The sequence below is a fragment of the Astyanax mexicanus genome, chromosome 17, assembly GCF_023375975.1.
Source record: "Astyanax mexicanus isolate ESR-SI-001 chromosome 17, AstMex3_surface, whole genome shotgun sequence".
Classification (NCBI taxonomy): domain Eukaryota; kingdom Metazoa; phylum Chordata; class Actinopteri; order Characiformes; family Acestrorhamphidae; genus Astyanax; species Astyanax mexicanus.
Window position 1 is genome coordinate 2595658 of NC_064424.1, and position 18347 is coordinate 2614004.

General features: G+C 33.5%; 1 long non-coding RNA gene across 1 annotated transcript; it reads left to right on the top strand.

Moving 5' to 3' along the window:
• Window positions 1-2087: 2087 nt before the first annotated feature.
• LOC111191479 (uncharacterized) lies at window positions 2088-9029 on the top strand. Its single transcript, XR_002649494.2, has 3 exons — window positions 2088-2154; window positions 5461-5682; window positions 9007-9029. It is a non-coding gene; the product is annotated as an uncharacterized LOC111191479 (long non-coding RNA).
• Window positions 9030-18347: the final 9318 nt, after the last annotated feature.

The following is an 18347-nucleotide window of genomic DNA, read 5'->3' on the forward strand; positions in this document are numbered from 1 at the left end:
AAAGTGGATTTGGAACAGACAGCCATCCACCGGAGCAGACGGTAAGCCACCAGGGTTGCCAGATTATTACAGTGGGATTCATATAAAATCAAGTTGCTGGGTAAAACGCGCTTCAAATCCACTAAAATGCTGAGAAATCCTCCCAAACAGCTGATCAGTAGATCAACAATAGTACAGGGTTTATTCCAACGTGATCTTAAAGAAAATACCTTTTTAAATATCATCACGAATAAAAAAATATATATATATATATTTAAATTATTGTATCTGCATCTTTGTGTGATGTTTTGTGCATTGTATAATAGAACATGAACTATATATATATATAAATATATATATATATATATATATATATATATATATATATATATAATAACCAACACAAACACAGCTTCTTTAAATTGTGCAAGGTTAGGTATCTACAACAGTTGAGTTAAATTTCCAAGCTCTTAACACCTGGTGGTTTTGTTCCCCGTCAGAGCACAGCATTTCTCAAGTCAATTTCAGACACAGCTCAACATTAATCATGAAACCATCCAATCTGGCAACATTGTGAGCCGGTGGACGCTGTTAATTTCAAGTGTTTCTTCATATACTTCCGTATTAATGTAAGGATTGTTTTTAGTAAGGGTCAATATAACGGTCGGAGAGTATGTTTATGGAGTTTTAAACACTGCTCAACCATTCACGTGCTGGAACATAATGATTGTAAGATTGTGTCCAAATTCAGTCTTGTTTTCACCACAAAGTAGCGCAACATTAATGAGGCTGTAAGCCATAATCAACAATAAAAGAAATGGACACTTAAAATAGATCACTGTGTTTAATACATCTATATGAGTTTCACAGTTTTTCACTTTACACTGTTAAAAATGTGTGCATGTATTTTTTTTTTTTTTATAGATGCATCTGTGTATAAACTGGACCCTACCCTACTTAAAGGAAACTTTAATTTAAATTTCTATGCTAAAAATGTAATTTACACAGAGTGACCCAATTAAATTTTGGACAAATGGAATTTTTGGAACACAAGTTAATCAGAATACAACAATGTTAAGCAGTACAAAATTGTTAATAAACTACAATAAAAAATACAGAAGAACATATAAAGAAAATCCAAATATACTTGGGGAAATTAAATACAAAAAACATATATGTGAGCATTTCCTTTGGCTAAAAGCCATTATTATTAAGTGAGTAGCAGTAACTCACTTCTAGCTAGGTAAGCATGTTAAAATAGAACAGCTTTAACTTAACATTAACAACGATTATTCAATATGAAAATCCCCTGATTAATTAAGGACCATAAACAAATAAGTATCAAGATTGTTGAAGTATATAAATAATCACTTCTAAAATAAAACAATACATCAAATATATCAATCAATATGATACAAGCTTTCTTCTCTGATCCTCAAAAAACAGGTATCTAAATTAAACCTTTCTAAAAGATGTAAAACTGGATAAATTATATGTATTACCTTAACTAAGTTTAAAGTATTTCACTTTCTTTTTTTAACCCTCTTTGGCATAATGTTGCCCTCAGGCAACAAACCAAACTTTTACCTACCTTATTTGTTATGTATTTTACATAAAATGTTACAAAACATATCTATGTCCAATACAATCAGATGTACAGGTGGATAATAATAAAAAATGTGTAAATGTGCAAAATATTGCTTCAATTTTCAAGCTGTAAACGTACTAACAGTGAGTGTTTTTTCATTAGTTGCCTTTGGGCAACGTTATGGGGTAGACCGCTTCTGTTTGATTACTCAGTATAGAGCAGTGGTTCTCGTTTCCACCTATAAAAATATGATTTATTCCACAGAGGGTTAATGCAGTGCTTATTTGTGATTTTCCTTTTTTTTTTTTCTATTGCATGTGATCAAATAAAGATTCTTAAACAAATCTGGCTTTTCTGATTACCTTATTACTGCATTAATTTTTTATTGCAATATAATACAATATCTAAACATGACTCTATACCTTTGTGGCCATTGGAGCTGAACTGTGACGCGTCCTAATTGGGCGGGGCTTGACGCCTAACTCCGCCTCCCAGTGTTTAACTCCGCCCCCTCGCGTGACTCCGCCTCCCCACAGGTGCAGTCAGGAGTTGCAGGTATGGCGGCAAACCCAAACAACAGGAGCTCGGTGAGTACATTAACTCTATTTATTCACTTCTAAATTGTAGAAAATTATATTTTTCGTGTCTGTTTTATTTATAAGAAGGTTCTTAATGCAGAACTGTGAGGCTGGGCTTCGAATAAAGGCGCTAACGCTAGTTAATTCATTAATTAACCAATTAAAAAGCTGTAAAAACTGATTATGGGCAGCTCGTTACCTAGCGTTAGTTTATGTAGCTGAATTTCTGGTGTTCGGGTTGACTGTAATTTTGTAAAAAGCGAATAATGTCGTGTTCTGACTCCTAACAAGCTGTTAACTTAGAACTATAGGTTGATTAACTTAATAGTCACTATAATATCGAATATATTTGTGTTTAAGACTCTTCTACCGGTTACTTATGCAGCAAATATTTAGTTTAAACGGTTTTCTGTATTGTTTTGCACTTCTACTGGTCCATAAATCAGAAAATACTGTGTTTGGAGACATACTGTCACTACAAACAGCAAATATACGAAGCTAAAGTTAATTTCTTATTTACCAGCATCTATATTATTAAAGATAAACAGCTCTGGAAAAAAATTAAGAGCACTTCTTCAGTTTCTGAATGAGTTTCTCTGATTTTCCTATTTATAGGTTTATGTTTGAGTAAAATGAACATTGTTGTTTTATTCTATAAACTACAGACAACATTTCTCCCAAATTCCAAATAAAAATATCATAATTTAGAGCATTTATTATATATTATAGAAAATGAGAAATGGCTGAAATAACAAAGAAAGATGCAGAGCTTTCAGACCTCAAATAATGCAAAGAAAACAAAAAGTTAATATTCATAAAGTTTTAAGAGTTCAGAAATAATCAATATTTGGTGGAATAATCCTGGTGGTTTTTAATCAGTTTTTTTCATGCATCTTGGCATCATGTTCTCCTCCACCAGTCTTACGCACTGCTTTTGGATAACTTTATGCTGCTTTACTCCTGGTGCGAAAATTCAAGCAGTTCAGTTTGGTGGTTTGATGGTTTGTGATCATCCATCTTCCTCTTGGTTATATTCCAGAGGTTTATAATTTGGTAAAATCAAACAAAAAAAAAAAATCACGATTTTTTTTTTATTTTAAAAGAAGTGGTCTCTTATTTTTTCCCAGAGCTCTGTATATCAAAAATGTATATTTGGTTATACAAGACATTTCTTTTGGTTACTAATGCAGTAAATATCTAGTTTAAACTCTTATTTTGCACTTCTACTGGTCCATAAATCAGAAAAGGCTGTGTTCAGACACATACTGGTCAGTACTAACAGCAAATATACGAAGCTGAAGTTAATTAGCTTCTTATTTACCTGCGTCTTATAAAGATTTCCGTTCCATCTTAAATGTGTGCTGCTATTACATGTGGCAATATTAACAGTGAAAACCAGCAAATCAAACTGTATTTTTTTATGAAACCATTAAATCCTAGATTAATACATCGTATATCATTAAAGATATATGTATCAAGTGATATTACTGGATAGTTTTTGGAGTAATAGGGTACCAAACTTTGGTTATACAAAAAACAGTGATATAAAAAAACTGTTATTAAATGACACAATAAAAGCATTAAAGAACACATTCCATACTATTAGTGCTGTATGTATCTAGTAATCTTACTGTAGCACTGGATGCTAAACCTAGGAAAATAGTTATATCTGTTCAGCATAAATACTCAACTTAAATTTTGAATATCTTTGTGTTTGTTCTCTTGTTTGGATGTTTATTCTGGCGTATATGGGCACTTATATCAGTCCCTATTCAGAAAATGCTGTGTTTGAACACATGCTGGTCAATACAATCGTAAATTAAAAGGCTGAAGTAAGTTAGATGCTTATTTACCAGGCTCTTATTCTAATTTCCGTTTCACCTTAAATGTTTGCTGCAATTTTATGTAACAAAACACTTAAAAGGAAAGGAAAAACACAAAAAGATGCTCCAAGTTTAATGCAGACTTTAATAGAATGCAGATAAAATAAGATAATAAAAGAAAATATAGCATAAAGTAACAATTTTTTTATTTCCCCAGGGGAAATTAACCACAGTCACACCATCTGCAAGTTTAAGTGCACTTATAAACCATGTATTATGGTAGTGTGTATGCATGCACAGCTGAGCGGGGGGAGATAAGTATCTGACTGCATTTCATAAGATATTTAACATAAATTTTACATATTACATAATTTTACATATTCCTCTTACATAAGTGAATTCTGTATTTTCTAAATTTATAGACATTGAAAAAAACTCATGCACATTTTGTGGATGTGTTGATGAAACCTTTGTACACATTTTTTTTGTGATGTAAATAACAGATTTTGGTTGAAATTGGCATCACATCTTTCCAACTTAAATGTTCACTAAACTTTTACTATTAACCCTTTCAGACCCTGCGTCCATTACAATGGACATCATGTATTTTCTTATTTTTTCTAATGTTCCGTTGCACAAAACACTAATTGAAACCTGTTTTAAATCAGAATAGACTATAAGTAAGCCAATAAAACAATAGCTTAGCCCCGCCCACCGCACTGGAAAAAACACCCAGCACTAGAGCCGAAGAGGAAAATTTAAAGAGCTCATTTGTATTAATTGTATGTGATTAAGAACACTTTTTAATAAAATGTATGAATTTTTTGTGTGCATTATTATTATTTTTATATTTTAATCACTGGCACATAATTTAGGTCTGAAAGGTTTAAAGAAATAGATCAATATTACTGTAAAAAAAATATGTGCAGTCCTAAAAAAAAATCTTTCATGTCTGATCTAAATGTGTTTAGACAAATAAATCAAATAAATAATATTAATAAATATATTTCCTTTTATCTGATTAATAATCGATTAATAAAATAATCAATAAAATACTCATTAGTTGCGGCCCTAATTTGAAGTATTTAAATTTAAAAGTATGCAATTTTTGGGGGTTGTTTAGACAGTGGCGTTCAGTTAATATAGTAGGTACCCCTTCTGCAACAATCCCCCCAAACCAAGTAAAAACCAAGAGTAATGCTTTGAATTAGTTGCTGTTTTTTATTTTAGTTAATTTATAAAATATATGCTTATAGTTTACAATAACTGTAATATATATTTCCTGATTATATATTGTATGTAATGATTTAGATGCACCTATTGTCACCCCTTACTGCACACCCACCACTGATGTAACATAGTTTAATTTAAAATATGGTGTGTTCTCAATGAGTACATTCATAGTTAAATGCATGTATATGAGCTTTTAAAAAAGGCACTTAATGAAGGTTTTTAATGGGTGAACTTTTTTTTTATTCTTCATAATTTTCAGGATAAAAGAAGAAGAGGGTTCCTCAGCATTGGCGGTGTTTTACAGCTCCTCTGTTTCCACTGTGTTCCTGCCACGCCTACAGGACGACCAGGATACTTTTAACACTGGTTCTGGATGATCATCCTATAGGAACAGAAAGTCACGGGACCCCTAACCAGCTGTGGGCTCTGGGAAATAAACATCACTCAAATTTCTGCAATCAGCTGCCTTCCTTCCACACAGGTACGTTTAACTATGTGATGATTTAAAACTGTTTTATACCATATTTATCAGAGGTGGGAATCTGTAGACACCTTTTAATTCATTACAGTTATAATTCAGAGTCTTTATTGCAATTATTAAACAATTATCTATTCACCTTAATGCATTTTAAAGTATCTGTAATAAATGATCCATAATAAAGCCAACTGTTTAATAGGCTTTTTAACACTATTTTACTCTATTTATTTGAAAAAAGCAAAATTATTTCAATTAATCAAATTATTAATCTTGGGTTAATTCCTTATGTAAACACTAATATTTTGAATAACATATAATTATTTAGTGTGTTCCTTATTGCAACAATTGCAGCAACATGAGTGTTGGAAATTCCCTGGGAGCAGGTAAACTACATAAACTACATCATTTATGTTAACTTGTCCAATTTGATTGTGATTGGGTTTATTGTTTGCTCACTTGGTTTGTTTCTTTTGTTGCACTATTTGTATTGTTTTACTGATCCTTGTATTTTGTTTATTTGTAGATAAAACCATCCATCCTGTAGATACAACCATCCTGTATAATCTCTCCATTCACCCTATGTCTCCCTACATCATCTTCTTTCCTCCATCCATCCTTTCCTCAGCCATGCATTAACTGTCCATTCATGCACCTGCTCTGCCTCATCGTGAAATATGCTGTGACTCTGAGAATAAACTGCATCAGTTGAAGTCTGTTCATCCTCCTGTGTTTTAATGGACACACCATCACGACAGCCACCCTTCCACCAAATGCAATCCAACTAAACTTTACAATGAGCTCTTTAAAATCTTTCATATCTGATCTAAATATTTGGTCAAATTTAAATAAAAAAAATAATCCTAATAAACATTTCTATATTATATAAATAATGTATAATTCTATATTATTAAAGATATATGTATCAAGTGATATTACTGTATAATTTTGGAATAATAAGGTACCAAAATTTGAAAAAATGTCTATTTGGTTATACAAAAAAACAGATTTTGCAGTCCTATAAAATAAACAAAAACTTTCATATCTGATCTGAATGTGTTTATTCAAATACATTTAATAAATAATATTAATAATAAATATATTTCCTTTTTATCTGATTAATAGTTGAATTATTAAGAAACTGTTGACAGATTAATCAAGTATCAAAATAATTATTAGCTATTGCTCTAATTTACAGTATTTAAAGTATTTGATTTTTATTGGGTTGTATGATATGATTCAGAGTCTTTATTGCAATTATTAAACATGCATTTTAAAGTATCTGTAATGATCCATAATGAATCCAACTGTTAAATAGACACTTTAACACTAGTTTACTCTATTTATTAAAAAGAAAACAATTATTTCAATTAATCAAATGATTAATATAGAAATCTATTATTAACGTTGTTAGGGTAATGGTTAAGAAAGCTTCAGCCACAATATTAAAACCACCTACAAAGAAACAATCAGAAACAAGAAGGTGATTATAATGTAATGGCTGACTTGTGTGTATATGTATATACGGAGCTGGTTTTAATGTTGTGGCTGATCTGCGTGTGAATATTCTAAAATATTATGCATATAATAAAGTATATAATAGAAAGTTATATATTTTAACCCTCCTGTTATGTTCATTCATCAGGAACAGTAATGATGATCCTGGGTCAGTTTGACCTGGTGCATATTTAATTATCCAAAAGAAACAAACAAACAAAAAAAAAATCCAAACAAGCCGTGAGAATATTTCAGTACTAACTCTTTTTATTCATTTTTTAAATTATTTTATTAATCAATTCAACATATTACATCAAAGCAGACAAACATCAACATTTACGTTAATATATAATACACAGACGAATCACAGTTCAATCAATCAACCTTTATTTTCACTTGGAAAAAACATTGAACACATTTAATAATAATTTAGAAATAATAAGAAAAGAAATATTAAAAAAAATATAAAAAATAAACGAAGTACTAATTTTAAATAAACATTTATTAAAAATATATATGTAAAACAGAACATTCTTAAATACCATGAAAAATATAAATGACATTAAAAGTAAAAACTGTATAAAATATAAAATAAGTCAAAAGATAATAGTAAAATAAAAGTAAAATGTTAAAAATGTTAAAAAGTGATTAAATTAATAATAGAACTAAAAACAAGAATGAAAATACAAAACATTAAAAAAATGTAAAGTAATAATAAATAAACTAAATAAATAAATTAAAAATTTAAATAAGAAAAAAGATTAACTAATAAAAAAGTAAAAAGCTAGCAAGTTTCAGTTGTTACCTTTTTGAGTTTTAAAGACACATTCATTTGACAAATTTCTGATCAACAGTTATACGATATCTAGTATTTCACATTTTATATTTTACAATACAGAAAATTAACCAGACATTTTCTTTCTTATATTTCTAAATCTGAGAGATGACTATCTAAAATACTGAAGACAATTGTTTTTGTATTGATTTAACATGCAATATTAATATTTTAGTTTATACCAAACATCTTTAGATCTGTAAACATCAAAAGATTTCATCATTAGTGCAGTTACTCTATTACTAATTATTCTATCAATATTTAGTGCAATGCTGTTCCTTACCTCTAACAGGTAATGCTTCAATTCGGATAATTCACTCATATTTAATATAATAATACATGTTCAAACTTTAAAAAAAAAAGTAAAGAGCAGCAAATAAAACAATAGTTTTACACAATAGATAGGAAAGAAACTTTAAAACGGGTCAAAATGCTTTATCTATAATTACCCCACAGAAATCCATTCCCAGTGTGGCTTACTTGATACTTAAGTACACAATTTTATTAATTACCCTTAAAAAATAAATAACACAAGGACAACAATAAAAAGCGATATTTGTTTAGGATTTATTAAAACAATGTTTAGAAAATGTACAATGAAAAGTGAGAGAGCAGATAATATAGTGTTATTAAAAGTGGTTAAGATATAAGATACCTGTAGCAGCTAAAGTGCTTTTATATCTTAACTGCTTTTAATAACACTTATAAATAAAGGGCTTTAGCTGCTACAGATTATAGTGTTATTACAAGCAGTAAAGATACACAAAGTGCTTTATGTATAGATAAATGTTTTATTACATTATGTTTTTCAGTTAGCTAGCTAGCATCTAGAAAATCCACTTTTATAACTTTAGAATCGATATAGAATCATCCACCTCTGAAATGAGATGCATCACACTGACTATTTTTGCAATTTAGAGTCAAAAGCTCCTTTATAGTATTTTAAAAGCACTTGGCATGTTTCTAAATATCTAATATTTTTTCTTCCCTGTTTACAGGCACGGGATATTCCCAATACTGAGAGAGAGAGCTAGCGAGAGACTGTGGGAGCGAGGGGGAGAGAGAGCTAGCGAGAGACTGTGGGAGCGAGGGGGAGAGAGAGCTAGCGAGAGACTGTGGGAGCGAGGGGGAGAGAGAGCTAGCGAGAGACTGTGGGAGCGAGGGGGAGAGAGAGCTAGCGGGAGACTGTGGGAGCGAGGGGGAGAGAGAGCTAGCGGGAGACTGTGGAAGCGAGGGAGAGAGAGAGCTAGCGAGAGACTGTGGGAGCGAGGGGGAGAGAGAGCTAGCGAGAGACTGTGGGAGCGAGGGGGAGAGAGAGCTAGCGAGAGACTGTGGGAGCGAGGGGGAGAGAGAGCTAGTGAGAGACTGTGGGAGCGAGGGGGAGAGAGAGCTAGCGAGAGACTGTGGGAGCGAGGGGGAGAGAGAGCTAGCGAGAGACTGTGGAAGCGAGGGAGAGAGAGAGCTAGTGAGAGACTGTGGGAGCGAGGGGGAGAGAGAGCTAGTGAGAGACTGTGGGAGCGAGGGGGAGAGAGAGCTAGTGAGAGACTGTGGGAGCGAGGGGGAGAGAGAGCTAGCGAGAGACTGTGGGAGCGAGGGAGGGAGAGAGAGCTAGCGAGAGACTGTGGGAGCGAGGGGGAGAGAGAGCTAGCGAGAGACTGTGGGAGCGAGGGGGAGAGAGAGCTAGCGAGAGACTGTGGGAGCGAGGGGGAGAGAGAGCTAGCGAGAGACTGTGGAAGCGAGGGAGAGAGAGAGCTAGTGAGAGACTGTGGGAGCGAGGGGGAGAGAGAGCTAGTGAGAGACTGTGGGAGCGAGGGAGAGAGAGCTAGCGAGAGACTGTGGAAGCGAGGGAGAGAGAGAGCTAGTGAGAGACTGTGGGAGCGAGGGGGAGAGAGAGCTAGTGAGAGACTGTGGGAGCGAGGGGGAGAGAGAGCTAGTGAGAGACTGTGGGAGCGAGGGGGAGAGAGAGCTAGTGAGAGACTGTGGGAGCGAGGGGGAGAGAGAGCTAGTGAGAGACTGTGGGAGCGAGGGGGAGAGAGAGCTAGCGAGAGACTGTGGGAGCGAGGGAGGGAGAGAGAGCTAGCGAGAGACTGTGGGAGCGAGGGGGAGAGAGAGCTAGCGAGAGACTGTGGAAGCGAGGGGGAGAGAGAGCTAGTGAGAGACTGTGGGAGCGAGGGGGAGAGAGAGCTAGTGAGAGACTGTGGGAGCGAGGGAGAGAGAGCTAGTGAGAGACTGTGGGAGCGAGGGGGAGAGAGAGCTAGTGAGAGACTGTGGAAGCGAGGGGGAGAGAGAGCTAGTGAGAGACTGTGGGAGCGAGGGGGGGAGAGAGAGAGCTTGCGAGCAAGGGAGAGCTAGTGTGACTGAGGGAGAGAGAGAGCTAGCGAGAGAATGTGGGAGCGAGGGGGAGAGAGAGCTAGCGAGAGACTGTGGGAGCGAGGGGGAGAGAGAGCTAGCGAGAGACTGTGGGAGTGAGGGAGAGAGTAAGAGAGAGCGAGAGAGTGTGAGTGAGCGCGTCAAACATCTTACATTTGATGTGGCCTGAATAATCATCATCTTTTATCTTGATTTGGTGGAGTGATGCTCTGTAGTAATACCTGTATTAAAAACAGCTCAGAAAAGAGAGTCAGGTCTTTCTTTAACTTCCTAATACACTTTTACACCCAGTCATCCAGCTTAAATCCACCTCTACTACAAGATCTGGCTACAGTCAATGCGTAAATGTTGATCATTGCATTTAGCACTAAGAATAATGTAATTGTAAAGCGAACTTCATGAGTATAACAGATGCAAAACTGGCACTCCTTCCTGGTTCGTGTACAGTTAAGCTGGGGTAAATTACCTTACAGTAATTGATGTGTATTTATGCCTATTTTTATTTACCCCCCTTAAACTTCTAACACCATTGCTGCTCATAACCAGCACATACCTGTACGTGTAACTGCTGCACAGGTTCTGGATGGTCCAGGAACGGCTGCTCGCTCATCTTCACTGATGGTCCTTTTAGGAGGAACATCACTGACAGTTATCACCTCATTTCCTGCACCCCCCACATATAAAACAGAGAATAAGACATTTGTTCGAATTTTCAGGTTCATCACTATCCAGGCTTTCACCAGACAGATCATCATCTAAACCACGGCACAAGATTTGACCTGTTCAGTCAAGACCTTTAGTGTAATTGTGGTGATTAATAAAATTAATCATATTTTATTTCTATGTTTGTATTTTCCTGTATTATAAAGCAGTTGTGGACCCTGTTCAACTTTATCTTAACTTTATATTTAATCTTTGGTATCTAAATCTAAGTTTATTTGAAGATAAAAGAACATAAGCTTCGTGTTTTGTATGAAGAATTATATTTTACCTTCAAATAGAATTTGATGTAGACACAAAATATTATTATTAAGGTTGAACAGGTTCAAAAACTTTTTTTTTGTGCTGCTTAATCAAATGAATCAAACATTGTCTGCTGTACTTGTTGTGCATTTGTGTGTGTTTTTTTTAAGAGTCTTTCTGCATCTTTCCAGGCTGCCATTGTAAAAAAGGAATAAATAAAATAAAACATAAAAAAAAAATAGTATTTAAATTTGAATGTTTAAACAAAATAATTACTCTTAACTATGTAATTGTATTAGTAGCTAATATGCTTAAATTACAGTTATTTTGGTGGCATAAATGTTCTTAAATAACAATATTGTTCATCAAAATTATTTCTGGGCAATATATCATCCACTCAAAAACGTGTCATCGTGACAGGCCTATATGTATGTAAAATACATCACTTACATTTAAAAAAAAGAAGAAAAGGTTTCACTCACAGAATGGATCAGAAACTTGTCAAAAGCCTCAAAAAGCATCTTCTTATGTTCTCAGTTAGGGAAGCACACATATTCTGTCCTGATCAGAGAGTCTGGATTCCCCTTAACCCTTGTGTGGTGTTCGGGTCTGTGGGACCCGTTTTCATTTTTCATCAACACATTTATTTATATTACATACAGTATGTTTGGCCAAGGGCTAATAAACATTGCTTCATTTGTAAATTTGAAACTAAACAAATTTTCTACTCATATCTTGAGTTTAATTCATTTTCTTTTACATTTTATTAAAAACTAATAAAAAAAGAGTAGCACTTTTTAAAAGAAATGTAACATAAGAAAGGTAAAGGGCAAATATTAACCATGTAAGCTGTTTATATTGCTTGCAATTTAGGTGAAGCGAGCATGTGTAAAGCATTTTAATGTAAAATTGCTTAATTTTGCTGAATTAAATACAAGTAACAAAGTAAACGAGTAACAAAAATATGAACACCACACAAGGGTTAAAGCTTCAAAAACGAAAAGAAAAGCAGGAGATAAGATAGTATTAAAAAGATAAATACTACGTGCAATTGTGTCCCATTGAGTATAAAAATATAAAACATGAAAAAGAAAATACAAGCCACATTGTTTCTCTGCTGTCTTGGTGTGGACAGTCCTGTAGTGTCCTGTAGTTGCAGTTCCAGTACTCCCACCAAGCAAGACATTTCTCCAAGTAGAAAGGAACAGCCCATCGCTCTGCCTGCAACACAGAAAAGAATGGTTTTCACAAGAAAACAAGAAGCTGAAGGGACTTAATGGTCTACCTCTCCTACAAAACGCTTTGTAAGACTGGAGTTTCCTGTTTTAAAAAAAAAAAAAAAAAAAAACGGCTTTCTGTAAATTTCCTGAAGGTAAGTGTACAGATTTTGTGATAGCACTATTATAGAAAGTATATAATATACATCTACAAATATTATTTTAACTTTTAGGATGAAATAAACCCAACAAAGTTAAAATTAATATATTAGACAGATTTAGGGGGGGATCAGGGACTGTTGTAACACCTTAAATTCCTCCAATCTAAAATTAAAAAAAGGTTTAAAAACATAAAAAGTTGTCATAGATATGTAGTCTCTCTCCCACATTTGTACTTACTTTAACTTATTAAAAATAATTAGTTCATCAGAAAGTTTTGGCTATTTAAAGTGTCAAAATATCATGTGATGCGACCGTCCCACCATGACCATTGTTTTGAAAATTATTATTATTATTTTTTTTTGCCCTTTTCGACATTATTTTCAAAGTGTTTTTTAGTCCTGTGCAAAATTGCAAAGCATTTGTAATTTTACTTCCATCATAATATACAAGCAAAATTTGTCCGATAGTCTCCATTTTATAGAATATCATGTGGTGCGACCATCAGGAAACTACTACTTTGGGACCTTTATGTTAAAACAAATTAAAATACAGAAAGGAATACATGTTGAAAATCCTTATACGTCATTGACCCATATATATATATATATATATATATATATTTATTTATTTTTTTAAGAGGTATTTTGGGATACTGTGCAAATGTCTAGTTATCCAAACAATTATTATTAGATTCACTGTTTTATAAGATAAAATAGAAATGACTAACATGGGTCAAATTAGCAGTCAGACTAGTTTACAGGATCCACATCCACATCACCCTGGGAGTGATGAGGGGAAAGAGCACCATCTACTCTACCCACCCAGAGAGAGAGAGATCAAAGCCAACAGTGCTCTCTCAGGGCTCTGGCAGCTGATGGCAAGCTGCATGAAATGCTCACTGTTCCGTTGCATTGCTTAAACACCAAAATCACACAGCATTAAGAGCTCATAGTTTATCTAACCCTAGCAACTGCTTTCCAACAAAAGAATAAGAGTTCTTATTATTATTATAATAAAAGAATGAGGACAACATTAGATAAATTAAACAATGTCCAATGAGCTTATGTATTAGTTCTACATACCCCAGTGGAATACCCCTTAAAACTTTTCAGATACATGTTCTACCCATTAAATCATTTTCTTGCATTATAATTAGATGACTGGGGTTGTAGTGAAACATGATCACACGTTCAAATGTTTGTAGAATAACCCACCTCTGTTCTCCCACAGCATTCTCAAATACAGCGCTTTTAGCTAATGCTCTCAACAGGCTTATAGTGCTAGTGATAGGGGCGAAGAAATCACTATTTTTACACCATTAACAAGTTAAAAGTAGCTCCACACTTCATTGGTAGAATTCTGAGGACCCTGATATTAAAAAGTGAGAATTAAAAGATGTAAGATAACAGGTTTTCTTTTGCTTTTAGCTTGATTATATTAATTTTCATGATAAAAGATTCGTTAGAATGAAATGGAGAGTTATTGAAATATAAAGAATTATGACTTTTAAGGGGAATGTCCTTACTAATTTTCAAAATATATCTTCCCAAAAACGGAGAATTTGTAAACACAATAAAAAAAATAGACTCACTGTATTTTTACAGAAGCTGCAACTACAGTATCAGAAATGGTAACAAATCGATTTACTCTGGCATGAATTGCTTAAAAAAAATTATAACATACTGTAATTTTCTTTTCCCTGTTCTCTTTACTCTGTGATATTTACTACTGTGTATTTTGAGCAGGCTTTGTAACTTGTACTAATTATAAAATGTTAAATAAAATGTTGATTAAAAAAACTAAAACTTTGGCATTTGTTGTTTGGTGGCTTTTATAGCAACAGCTGTAATTCTCGCATTTTCACAGATTTAATTTAACAATCTGTTCCCATATTCTACCTATTATTTCTGCTCATAATTCGACTTATCGTGCCTTAATTTTAAGAGGGCAGCAACTGGAGAACTAGCTGACGGTACTTTGTGTATTAAAAGTGTTTTTTTCTACCAATGAAGTGTGGAAATACTGTTTGTATAAAAGGTCCTGAATCACCCCATCATTTGATGAGTCTTCTGATTGGTCCAGTAATTAAGCCCTTCAGCCAATCAGGGCTTTGGCTGAAAGTAGGTCATGCAACAATGTGCAGTGGAGAAAGGAACTAGGCAGACATGTTCCTCCATTCCTCCTAAGAAGCCTTACAGTTCCTGAGTTGTTTGAGTGTGGACTTTGGCGATTTGCAGTTTGAGTCTGTGACACAAAGTAAGCTGGACTTTTTCCTTTATCAGCTACTAGTTTAATTCCTGTTAGTTAGTTAGCTACTATTTTTTACAGCTCATAGGATTAAAAGTTAAGTAGTATATTTGTATAGTTACCTGCATATATGTGTATGTTTAATGTTATTCCTTAATATTTGTGATACTGTGTTGCATACTGAATTATTTATGGTGTAGTTGAGCTGGTTAACAGTGTTGTATGTGGAAATTTCCGGAGTCAGTTAAATTGCAGAGTCATTGCCTTTACCTTCTTTGCCCATAAGGTGGTGCTAACTCCCTATTATTTTGTTTAGAGCATGCAGTGTATAGGAATGCTATGCAGTGAAATTATAGTGTTTTGTTCTACTTGTACAATTGTGTTGTAATTGCTCTTATTGTAATATATAATATATATTGTTATGTATTTTCTCTGTTATTGCAGACTCAAAGTAATACTACTGCTAATTGCCAAATCCATAAAGCCACCTAAACCATCCTATGCCTCTCTGTCTTCTATGTCCTGACCGACATACGGGAGTGTTTGCAGCTTATCCAAAACGTACTAGCCCTCCTAGTGAGATCTCCCTCACACTGTTAATGATGTAAAAATAATGATTTATTGGTATGGGTAACTCTATGCCCTTATCACTAGCATTGGGGATGCTGTATTTGGGGATGCTGGGAGAGAACAGTGGTGGAATATTCAACAAAAGTTTGTACTTGTTACCATATTTAACTACAATCTAAGTCTATTTCACAGCAGATTTCAGCTCTTCCATGCACATTGATTTATATATGTATACAAAATCCACAAGTAATACCCTCTCCAATAGCAGCATCTCCTGTAACATGAGATTCAACAGAAAAAAAGCGAATTATTATTTTTATTCTTACCACCTGTAAATGAGGCTTCTTTCAAGTGTGGATCTAAAATGAAAAAAAAAAAAAAATGAAAAATGTCCTGTTTTTTGTCAGTTTGTCTTATGTACAGTTATACTGGGGTAAATTACCCTACAGTAATTTATGTTTTTTTTATGCCTATGTTTATTTACCCTTCTTAACCCCTTAACAGGCACGCATTTTACTCAAATTTCAGCCTGATTACATGCCAATATCTTCACGATATTGGTTTCATGTTTGATAAAAATTATGAAAAATTATAATTGTAAGTTTAATGTAGAAAATATTTTACAAATATGAAGTAAATCTGCAAACTGTTAAAATATAACTAATACACCTAAAGCTTTCCTGAACTGTATTGAATTTTAAAATCAATATTTTCCTGAATACACATCAAATATTTTATGTCCTTCAAACCTTTTGTTTCATTACGGTTGTTTAGAGTTTATATCTATTTTTAATCATGATCTGGATTTTTTAAATTTTATTTTATTAGGTGGAGTAGAGAGAGAACAGGCAGCTTCTCCAAGTGTCCTAGTGTTGGGCGATATGGGAATAATCATATATATCATGATATGGATTTTTCATATGACGATAACGATATATATCTTGATATACCACATTTAAGTATGTTTTCAGTTATTCTTCAAAAAATATGACAAAATAATATCATTGCTTACTTTTTTCAAACTTTATTTCAAAGTGACAATAAATCCAACTTTCACAAATGAGAATTACTACCTTTTAGTGCAGCAATATATATAATATATATATATATATATATATATATATATAGCAATTTTTTTAAAAGAACAATGCGTCTCCATTGTTCAGCTCTCATTAATTTAAATAACGTAAAGCAGCGTCACGTCGCAAAACCACATTATGGAGCTTTTTTTTGTGAAGATTACTTTATTATCACTTATATAAACCCAGTTTATGCAAAGTGACCACGCCCATACATTTCATCGTAGCCTACTTTACATATTTGCAAGAATAATTGATGAAATTACTGTAGAAACGATAGAGATGATAGAAGGTATTGTCATATCGTACAGCACTAAAGTGTCCTGTAGGATATTTCATAGCCCTCACATTTTCAGAATGTGAATAACCTGTTTTACTACAGAGAAAAAGAGATTTGTATCATCTACACTTGTCTGTTAAGGGGTTAAATTTTCAGCACCATTGCTGCTCATAAGCACCAACATACCTGTGTGTGTAACTGCTGCACAGGTTCTGGATGGTACAGGCACGGCTGCTCACTCATCTTCACTGAGGGTATTTTCAGGAGGAACATCACTGATGATCATCACCTCATTTCCTGCACCCCCCACATATAAAACAGAGAATAAGACAAGAAGGAGGAGGAGGAGAAGAAGAAGAAGGCGTGGACCTCAATAAAGTCACATGAAACATGGAATTTCTGTGCAGACAAGACCATTATGCATAGCTGCTGCTGATAAATTACATTTAGAAAATTGAAGTAAATTCAATGGATTTACTTGTACTTACTTGTATTTCCCATGGATCCAATGTATTTCAACACAAATTAAATTATTTATGTTGATGATCTGTGTTTTTTCTGTCAATGTTTGTAGTGTTTTTGTATTATGTGATTACGAACTGGCTGAATAAAGAATTCACCATTTTTGGATAGATATTTAAAAAAAAGAAATTAGTAAGGACATTCCCCTTAAAAGTAATCATATTCTTAGTATTTTTTATAACCCTCCCTTTCATTCTAATGAATCTTTTATCATAAAACTTAATATAATCTAGTTCAAAGCAAAAGAAACCTGTTATCTTACATCTTTTGAAACTTTGACCAGTTTTTTAAAAATAAATTATCTGTGCACTTTCAAAGCTCTTAGTGCCTCTTTTTAAATATCAGGGTCCTCAGAATTCTACCAATGAAGTATGGAGCTAGTTTCAGCTTGTTAATGGTGTAAAAATATTGATTTCTTCGCCCCTATCACTAGCACTATAAGCCTGTTCAGCATCGGCTAAAAGCGCTGTATTTGGGAATGCTGTGGGAGAACAGAGGTGGGCTACAACCCCAGTCATCTAATTATAATGCAAGAAAATGATTTAATGGGTAGAACATATATTTTCTGAAAAGTTTTAAGGGGTATTCCACTGGGTTATGTAGACCTAATATATAAGCTCATTGTACATTGTTTAATTTATCTAAAACTGTCCTCATTATTTTATAATAATAATAATAATAATAATAATAATAATAATAAAATTATTTATGTTGATGTTGGTGATTTGTTTTTTTCTGTCAATGTTTGTAGCGTTTTTGTATTGTGATTACGAACTGGCTGAATAAAGAATTATCATCAAAGTAATAAGTTAATAAGCAAAAACAGCATTATTTTCTTTTTAAACAAGCTGTTTTTTAATGTATTTTAAGTAGTAATATTTATTTAGGCTCAGGATCTAAGAGCTATGAACAGATGTTTACCACCTTAA